Genomic DNA, 8831 nt, shown 5'->3' on the forward strand with positions numbered 1-8831 from the left:
ATTTATAGAAAACCAACCTATAATGTTAGTTTGAGGACTAGCATGTTATCACACAGAAGAGCATTTTGTCCAAATTAACAAAATGTGTAGACAATTTTGAATTTAATTTAAAATATGTAATGAAGTAAAATTTAAAGTATTCCCATGATCATTAAAATACAAAATTATAATTTTTGACTAATACCTTATCCAACATGAGTTTATGAAAGGGTTTCATTGTTCTGTACTTCTATGTATGAATGAGTGCTGGTTTTAAAGGAGATGTGTGAACACACATCTTTCAACAAATTGCGGAGTATTCTTGTCTAATGTAGCTCCTGTTTCTTGATGTCCAAATTAGCAAGTGAGGTCTTTCAGATTCAGCACATTTAGATAAGCTTTATTGAAAAGTGTATGCATAATAATGTGTCCCAATTTTCCATCAATATATTGCCAGTCATCCACATTAGAAAACAAATTCCATTTTTAGAACAAAGTTTAATTGATGCATTTAAACCATTATTGTACCCTTACTTGTTTTCTGCCCCCGAGGTTGACTGCTGCAATAAATTACATGGTATTCAGTAAATGTAACCAGCCTCATTTGTGGCCAGGCTACTCTGCTGAAATTAAAATCAAGACCTTTGTAATATTCATGCATGTATATGTTCAATGCATTTCCTGCTGATCTCCAAGCATTGTTACCCATGTAGAAAAAGCACCATGCAATCAAGCATCTTCAACAATTACTGGTATTCATATTCACATACAGAGTGCTGAGATCTCCTGTATTTGACATACTAGAGTATGAATATATGCATATGAATTAGACAGGATCTTTGTGTCTAAGCAGTACATGGTTCCCTGATATCTATATCCAAATCATTGTCACCAACAATCATTAAAAATAAGGTTAAAAAAATTCTTCCTGGAGCTCTTAATGGAGGGCAGGAGGGAGGAAGATGCCAAATGGAAACTGTGATGTCAAACATAATAAAAGTATAGACTAGAGGAAAAGAAGCATTAATTAAGGGTAGAGGAAAGGGGAATAAAGGAATATATTGAAGAAACTGTTCCCTGAACTGAGATTTGAATGATAAGGATTAAAATGAAAAAGACTGAGTAAGATTTGGCAACTAATTTGGATATGAAAGGTGGGGGATAGGAAAGAGTCAACCATGATCCTAAGGGTAGAAACCTCTGTGATTCAGAGGACTGTGGTATTTTTAACAGAGATAGAAAGTTTGTAGAAGGTGTAGCTGTAAGCAATTAGACATTTATTTGAGGTGGGAAATATAGATAGTGATATGCTGAATGCATTTGGAGCCCAGAATTAGCTAGTTCTTACCAAAGTTCAAGGTGGAGCCCCAGGGCAAGACAATACAAAGTGCACCTGACCTGATCAAGCCCAGAGTGAGACCAAAAGCCCCTTCCCAAGCCTGAGGCTAGACTTTAAGCCATCAGAAGGTTCATGGGGTGATTGAATCAGCAGTGGGAAGTGGCTTTCAGAGCTCCTGGCCCACAGACCATCATATCACCTTGGAAGAACTGAAATTTGCAGGAACATAGGAATAAAGTTAAGGGTAGCATCAAGAAAGAACTAAAGGCAGGGGTACAGTATTAGTTCTAAGACAGAAGGTAAAGTTTAAAAAAAAAATGAAGAACTAAAGTTTAAAAGAGTGTCCTATCCTCCCTGAGAACAGAGCCTACCTTTAAAATAAAAGTGCAAGTCAAGAAAAAGGCTTGGGAAATGAGCAAAAATTAAAAACAAACAAAAAACACCTAACCAAAGAAAAATGTTTATGACAACAAAGAGAAAGACACAGACACAGAAGGAAACGATGAAAGAAAAGCAAACACATGCAAAACTTGAAAGGAAAATATGAATTGATCTCAGATTCTGGAAAAGCTCAAAAGTGATTTAAAAAATCAATTAAGACAGGCAGAGAAAAAACAGGGAAGAAAAATGAAAGCAAAACAAGAAGAAATGGGCCAAATGAAAAAGGTGGCTCAAAAGCTCACAGAAGAAAATAATTTTTTAAAAATTAGAATTGGGCAACTAGAAGCTAATTATTTCATGAGAAATCAAGAAATGATAATACAAAACCAAAAGAATTTTTAAAAAACAGAAGAAAATATAAAATATCTCATTGAATAAAATAACTGACCTGGAAAATAGATCCATGAAAGACAATTTAAGAATTATTAGAATACTTGAAAGCCATGATTTAAAAACAACAACAACCTAGACATAATAATACAAAAATTATCAAAGAAAACTGCCCTGATATTCCTGAACAAGAGAATAAAATAGAAATCCCCAAATGGCAACTCTTAGGAATATTATAGCTAAATTCAAGGGCACACAAGGAGAAAATACTTTAAGCAACCAGAAAGAAACAATTCAAATACTACAGTTAGGATTACACAGAGATTAGCAGCCTTCAAATTATTCTGGAAGGTGAAAGATGTAGGATTACAACCTAGAATTACCTATCCAGCAAAACTGTATATTCTTTCAGTGGAGGAAAATGGTCATTCAATAAAATAGAAGATTTCCAAGCATTTCTGATGAAAATACCAGACCTCAACAGAAAATCTGAATTTCAAACATAAGACCCAAGAGAAGCCTAACAGGGTAAATGAGAAAGGGAAAATTGAAGAGACTCAATAAGGCAAACTATGTATTCCTACATGGAAAGAGGATATTTGTAATTTTTGAAAATTTTTATCAGTAATAGAGCAGTTAAAAGGAGTATACATAGGCAGAGGGTGTAGAAGTAAGCCACTTAGGATGACATGATATGGAAATGTTTTTAAATCAGGGGATGAAAAACAGGATTGCACTGAGAGAAAAGGGAAGAGAGATGGAATGGAGTAAATTATCTCACCTAAAGAAGCATGAAAAACTATTTCAGTAAAAGGGAGTATGAAGGTGATGATGTACAATACTTAAACCTTACTCTCATTATAATTGACTCAGAGAGGGAATAGCAATCATACTCATTGGGGTATAGAATCCTAACTTACACTATAGAGAAGGAGGAGAGGAATAAGACAAGGGTAGGGAAGTGGTAATAGAAGGGAGAGAGAAATGGTGGGGGGGTGATAAAAAGCAAAACACTGGTAAGGAGGCACAGAGTGAAAGGAAAAAGAGCAGCATCAAAAGAAGAAAATAAGATGGAGGGGAATACATGGTTGGTAATCATAGCTTTGAAGGTGAATGAGATGAACTCACCCATAAAATAGAAGTGGATAGCAGACTGGATTAAAAAACAGAATCCTACCATATGTGATTTATAAGAAACACATTTGCAGCAGGTAGACACACACAGAGTTAAGGTAAGAGGCTGGAGCAGAATCTATTGGGCTTCCACTGAGACAATAAAAGCATGAGTAGCAATCATGATCTCAGACAAAGACAGGTCTGACTAAAAGAGATACAGAAGGAAATTACATTTTGCTAAAACATACTATAAACAATGAAATAATATCAATTCTAAACATATATGCACCAAATGGTATAGCCTGATGAACTCCAGGAAGAAATAGACAGTAAAACTAATGAGGGACCTCAACTTCACCCTTTCAGATCTAGACAAATAAAAAAAAAACAAGAAAGAAGTAAAGGAAGTGAAGAAAATCCTAGAAAAGTTAGATCTCTGGAAAAAAAAAAACTAAATGGGAATAGAAAGGAATAAATCTTCTTATAAGCATTATATGACTCCTATACAAAAATTGACCATGTATCAGGGCATAAAAACTTCACAACTAAATGCAGAAAAGCAGAAATAATAAGTGTATCCTTTTCTGATCATAACACAATAAAAATTATAATCAATAAAGCACCATGGAAAGACAAATCAAAAATTGATTGGAAACTAAATAATCTAATGTTTAAAAAGGGTTGGGCTAAAGAACAAATTATAGAAACAATCAATAATTTTATTAATGAGAATGGCAATGAGGAGATAATATATCAAAATCTGTGGGATACAGCTAAAGCAGTACTTAAGAGAAAATTTATATCTCTAAATGCTTACATCAATAAAATAGAGAAAATGCAGATCAATGAATTGGGCATATAATTTTAAAAAAACTGGAAAAAGGATAAATTAAAAATCCACATTTAAAGACTAAACTGGAAATCCTAAAAATTAAAGGAAAAATTGATAAAATTGAAAGAGAACCATTGAACTAATAATAAATAAGACTAGGAGTTATGCGGGGGGGGGGGGAGGAATTCCATATAGACAGCATTGATTAATTTTATTAAAAAGTGGAAAGAAGAAAATCAAATAATCAGTACCCCAAAAATGAAAAGGGGGAACTTATCCTCAATGAAGAGGAAATTAAAGCAATCATTAGGAGCTATTTTGCCCAATTATGTGTAATAGATCTGACAATCTAAGTAAAATGGGTGAATATTTACAAAAAATACAAGTTGCCCAAATGAACAAAAGAGGAAATATAATCCTTAAATAATCCCATCTCAAAAAAAGAAATTGAACAAGCCATCAATGAACTTCCTAAGAAAAAATCCCCAGGATCAGATGGATTCACAAGTGAATTCTACTAAACATTTAAAAAACAATTCTTCTCAATATTATATAAACTATTTGGGAAAATAGAGAAGGAATCCTACCAAATTCTTTTTATAAAACTAATATGGTACCGTCACCTAAGCCAGGAAGAGCAAAAACAGAGAAAAAAATTATAGGTCAATTTCGTTAATGTATATAAATGCAAACAAGCCCTATGACCAGGTCAGATTTACAACAGAAATGCAGAGTTGGTTTAATATTAGAAAAACTATCAGCATAAATGACCATATCAATAACCAAACTAACAGAAATCATACAATTATTTCAATAGAGACAGAAAAAGCCTACTTAAAACAATCTGGTACTGTCTAAGTAGAATGGTACATCAATGGAGTAGATTAGATATACAATATAGAGGGATAAATGACTATAGCAATCTAGTGTTTGATAAACCCAAAGATTCCAGTTTTTGGAATAAGAACTCACTATTTAACAAAAACTACTAGGAGAATCAGAAAATAATATGGCAGAAGCTATGTGTAGAACAATATCTCATGCCCAAGATAAGGTAAAAAAACAGTATATGATCTAGCTATAAAGAATGATGCCCTAACTAAATTTGGGGAACACAGAATAGTTTACCTGGCAAATATTTGGAGAAGGGAAGGATTTATGACCAAATAAGAGATAGAGATTATAAAATGAGTAATTTTGATTATAATAAATTAAAAAGCTTTTGTACAAACAAAACTAATCTAACCAAATGTAAGATTTAAATTTTGGTTTTATACTAAATATCAGTTATAAAGTAATATTGTGGTCGCTGATTTTAAATTATATCTTAAGTCAAAGTGACATTTAGCAGCTTTATTTACAGAGGTGGAGTGAAAGTGGAAAAATGTAGATAAAGAGAGACAGATTCTAAGAAGCCTACTAGCCTTTTTCCAGTGAAGTCAAGTTCAGTCCATGCAAGGGCTTTCCCAAGTCCCTTGTCTCCACATGGATTTCCCTATAATCCTCAACCAGAAGTCCCAGTGTCCACCAGTGCAGCCTTCTCCAAAGCCAAGGCAGGAATCTCAACAACTCAGCCAGTAAGCCAACACAGGATCCGGGGGGGAAAGTCTCCTCCAAGTCAAGGCAGGGATCTCAGCCACTCACTCCAAACACCAGGAAGGAAATCTCCCGAAACCAATCTCTCCAATGGCCAGGAAGGAAAGACCCCTAGAACATTCTGGTCTCTTCTTTTATACTCCTCTTTTCTACATCACTTCCTGTCACTCCCCTTCTTCATAGAAACCAATGGCAGTTTTTCAATTTGCCTAGCACTGCCCAGGCAATGGCTTTTGGAGGTGTGAGCTTACTCGAGTAAATAGCTGCACTTAATTGTAAAGGAGGAAAGGTATTGAAAGGTAGAAGCCTTAATAGGATGACTCCTACTCTCTCTCACTCATTCCTCCTGGGTAATGCTGTCAAGGGGTGCTACTTGGGAAATTGGGGTTCCCCTGTTGTGTGAGAGTGATGGGAAGGTAGGAAGGTCTCCCCTATCAGGTGATATAAGAGGTACCCTAGATTTCCCTGGCACTAGGATGTTACAGAGACAAGCCTCCCCAATCTTTTACTCAGCAGGGGAAGGGACTTGGTTAGTGCTCTGTTATGGCTGACCTAACCACAACAGATACCCTTCCCTTTAAATTCCTAGAAATAATCCACAAGAAATGTCTGAAAGACAAAAAGATGTATGTAAAAAGATTTTATGAGTGATGACTATAAGGAAAATTGGGGAGTTGGAATGAGGAAGTCGGGGTCCCTAATTTATTACCCTTAAAGGTCTACAACCTGGCAGCTGTCAAGCCCACCAGGGTTTCTCCTTCCCTTTCCCACTAATTCTCTCAATCCTATTTATAATACTATTGAGCTAAGGAATAGTCTGAGTAGCTGCAAAGGGCAAAGGGAGAGAGCAGGGGTCTCAGGCAGAGAGTCCACGACCCTCCTGGGTCTGAAGAGTCTTGACACTCTGTTGAGATGTTCCTTGAGGTACTATGTTGCTGAAATAACTTGGTAGGAGTAATCTCAGGACTACACACAGGTGAATACTTTATTGGCTCTTGGCAAGATTCCCAGCAAGGAAGTGCTTCCTGCCTGCCTGTTCAAAGTCTCCACTCAAAAGCCAAAGCTTTGCAAGTTCCTTCTTTTCTCCCAGCATCCTCTGCTACCAATGGTCTTTGCTGTCAATAATCTCTTCTTTCAATGTTCCATTTTTCCCCCTTTTGCAACCTGCCCTTACAGTAGGGGTACTTTAACGTCTTGATTTGATTAGCTAAAAATAGACTGGAGAGAGTTAATCCTATCTTTACAAAAGATTAGAAGGGAAACAACAAACTGGGGGTGGGGGGGAATTTATAACAAATGTCTCTGATAGAGGTCTAATTTCTCAAGTTTATAAAGAACTAAGTCAAATTTCTAAGAATACAAGTAAATTGACAAGTGGTCAAAGGATATGAATAAGCAATTTTTAGATGAAGAAATCAAAGCCATCAATAATCATATAAAAATGTTCTAAATCACTCTTGATTAGAGAAATGCAAATTAAAACAACTCTGAGGTGCCAACTGTCAAGATAATTTTAGGGTTGTGACTTAAAATCTAGATTTAATTGGTCGCCAGGGAAAATCCCAAATAAAATACCCAAGTCAGTCTGGAAATTTATGCTAATTTAATTAATATAGAGGGAGAAGGAGGGAAGAGGATATAGGATTTCCCCTGCCTGGCCTGTGCCAGGGGAGTTTTAAAATCCCCACCTCTAGGTCTCTGAAGAAGATTAAAGGTTTCTAAGAGGATAAAGTTAGAAAGTAAAGGAGGAAAACTCAGCCAGAAACTCACCACTGAACTGAACAATAGTTTGTAGCCATGCTAAGATGCTGAAAGGCCCAGCACACTGCTATCAGCCAACTCTCTGCCGCAAAAGGTAGAGGAGAGAGGAAATGAGCCAATATATAGACCTTTCACCCTTGTGTCCCCTCTTCTAATTGCCCATTCTTTAGTTCTCATTTCCTTTGATTAGTTTATATCTTTAGAGTTACTTAACACTTCTTTGTTAAGTTCACCTTTTGTTAGTTACTTGACCTTTTTGTGATTAATTTAACCTTTATAGTTACTTAACATCTTTTTGTGCTAAGGTTTTAAAATAGACTTAACTTAAAAGCTTCACTATAAAGTAAGAGTTAAGTACCTTCATTGTTCAATCAGGAGATTACAACTTTATCTTCCCCTAAAGTAGAGTCTAAGTAGGGTGGAGTAATTTAGAGTTCCCAAGACATTCCTGATTTTGTTAAACTAAGTATCTTCATTGTTACAATCAGGAAATAGCTAAATCCAATCTTCACACAACTCATATCTATCAGATTGGCCAATAGGGTAGTAAAGGAAAGTGGTAAATGTTGGAGGGGATGTGGCAAAATTGGAACACTAATGCATTGTTGGTGGAGTTGTGAACTGATGTAACCAATCTGGAAAGCAATTTGGAACTATGCCCAAAGGGCTATAAAACTATGCAAGCCCTTTGATCCAATAATACTACTAATGGTTTTGTATCCCAAAGAGAAAATATAAAAGGGGAAAAGACCTACTTGTACAAAAATATTTATAGCTGCTCTTTTTTAAGTTGAAATTTTTTATTTAATTAATTAATTTTGAACATTTTCCCATGGTTACATGATTCATGTTCTTTCCCTCCCCTACTTCTCCTCCCCCGTACACTGTGTTTTACTTTTGAGCAAGACCTATTTCCATATTATTATTTGCACTAGGGTGATGGTTTAGAGTCTATATCCCCAATCATATCCCCATCGACCCATGTGATCAAGCAGTTTTTCTTCTGTGTTTCTATTCCCACAGTTCTTCCTCTGAATATGGATAGTGTTCTTTCTCATAAGTCCCTCAGAATTGTCCTGGATCATTGCATTGCTGCTAGTAGAGAGGTTCATTACATTTTATTGTGCCACAGTGTATCTGTCTCTGTGTACAATGTTCTTCTTGTTCTGCTCCTTTCACTCTGCATCAATTCCTGGAGGTCATTCCAGTTCACATGGGATTCCTCCAATTCATTATTCCTTTGAGCACAATAGTATTCCATCACCAACAGATCCAATTTGTTCAGCCATTCCCCAACTGAAGGGCATCCCCTTTTCCAATTTTTTGCCACCACAAAGAGTGTGGCTATAAATATTTTTGTACAAGTATTTTTCCTCATGATCTCTTTGGGATATAATCCAGCAGTGGTATGACTGGATCAAAGGGCAGACAGTCTTT

Source organism: Monodelphis domestica, chromosome 1 (genome assembly GCF_027887165.1).
Source record: "Monodelphis domestica isolate mMonDom1 chromosome 1, mMonDom1.pri, whole genome shotgun sequence".
NCBI classification, from domain to species: Eukaryota; Metazoa; Chordata; class Mammalia; order Didelphimorphia; family Didelphidae; genus Monodelphis; species Monodelphis domestica.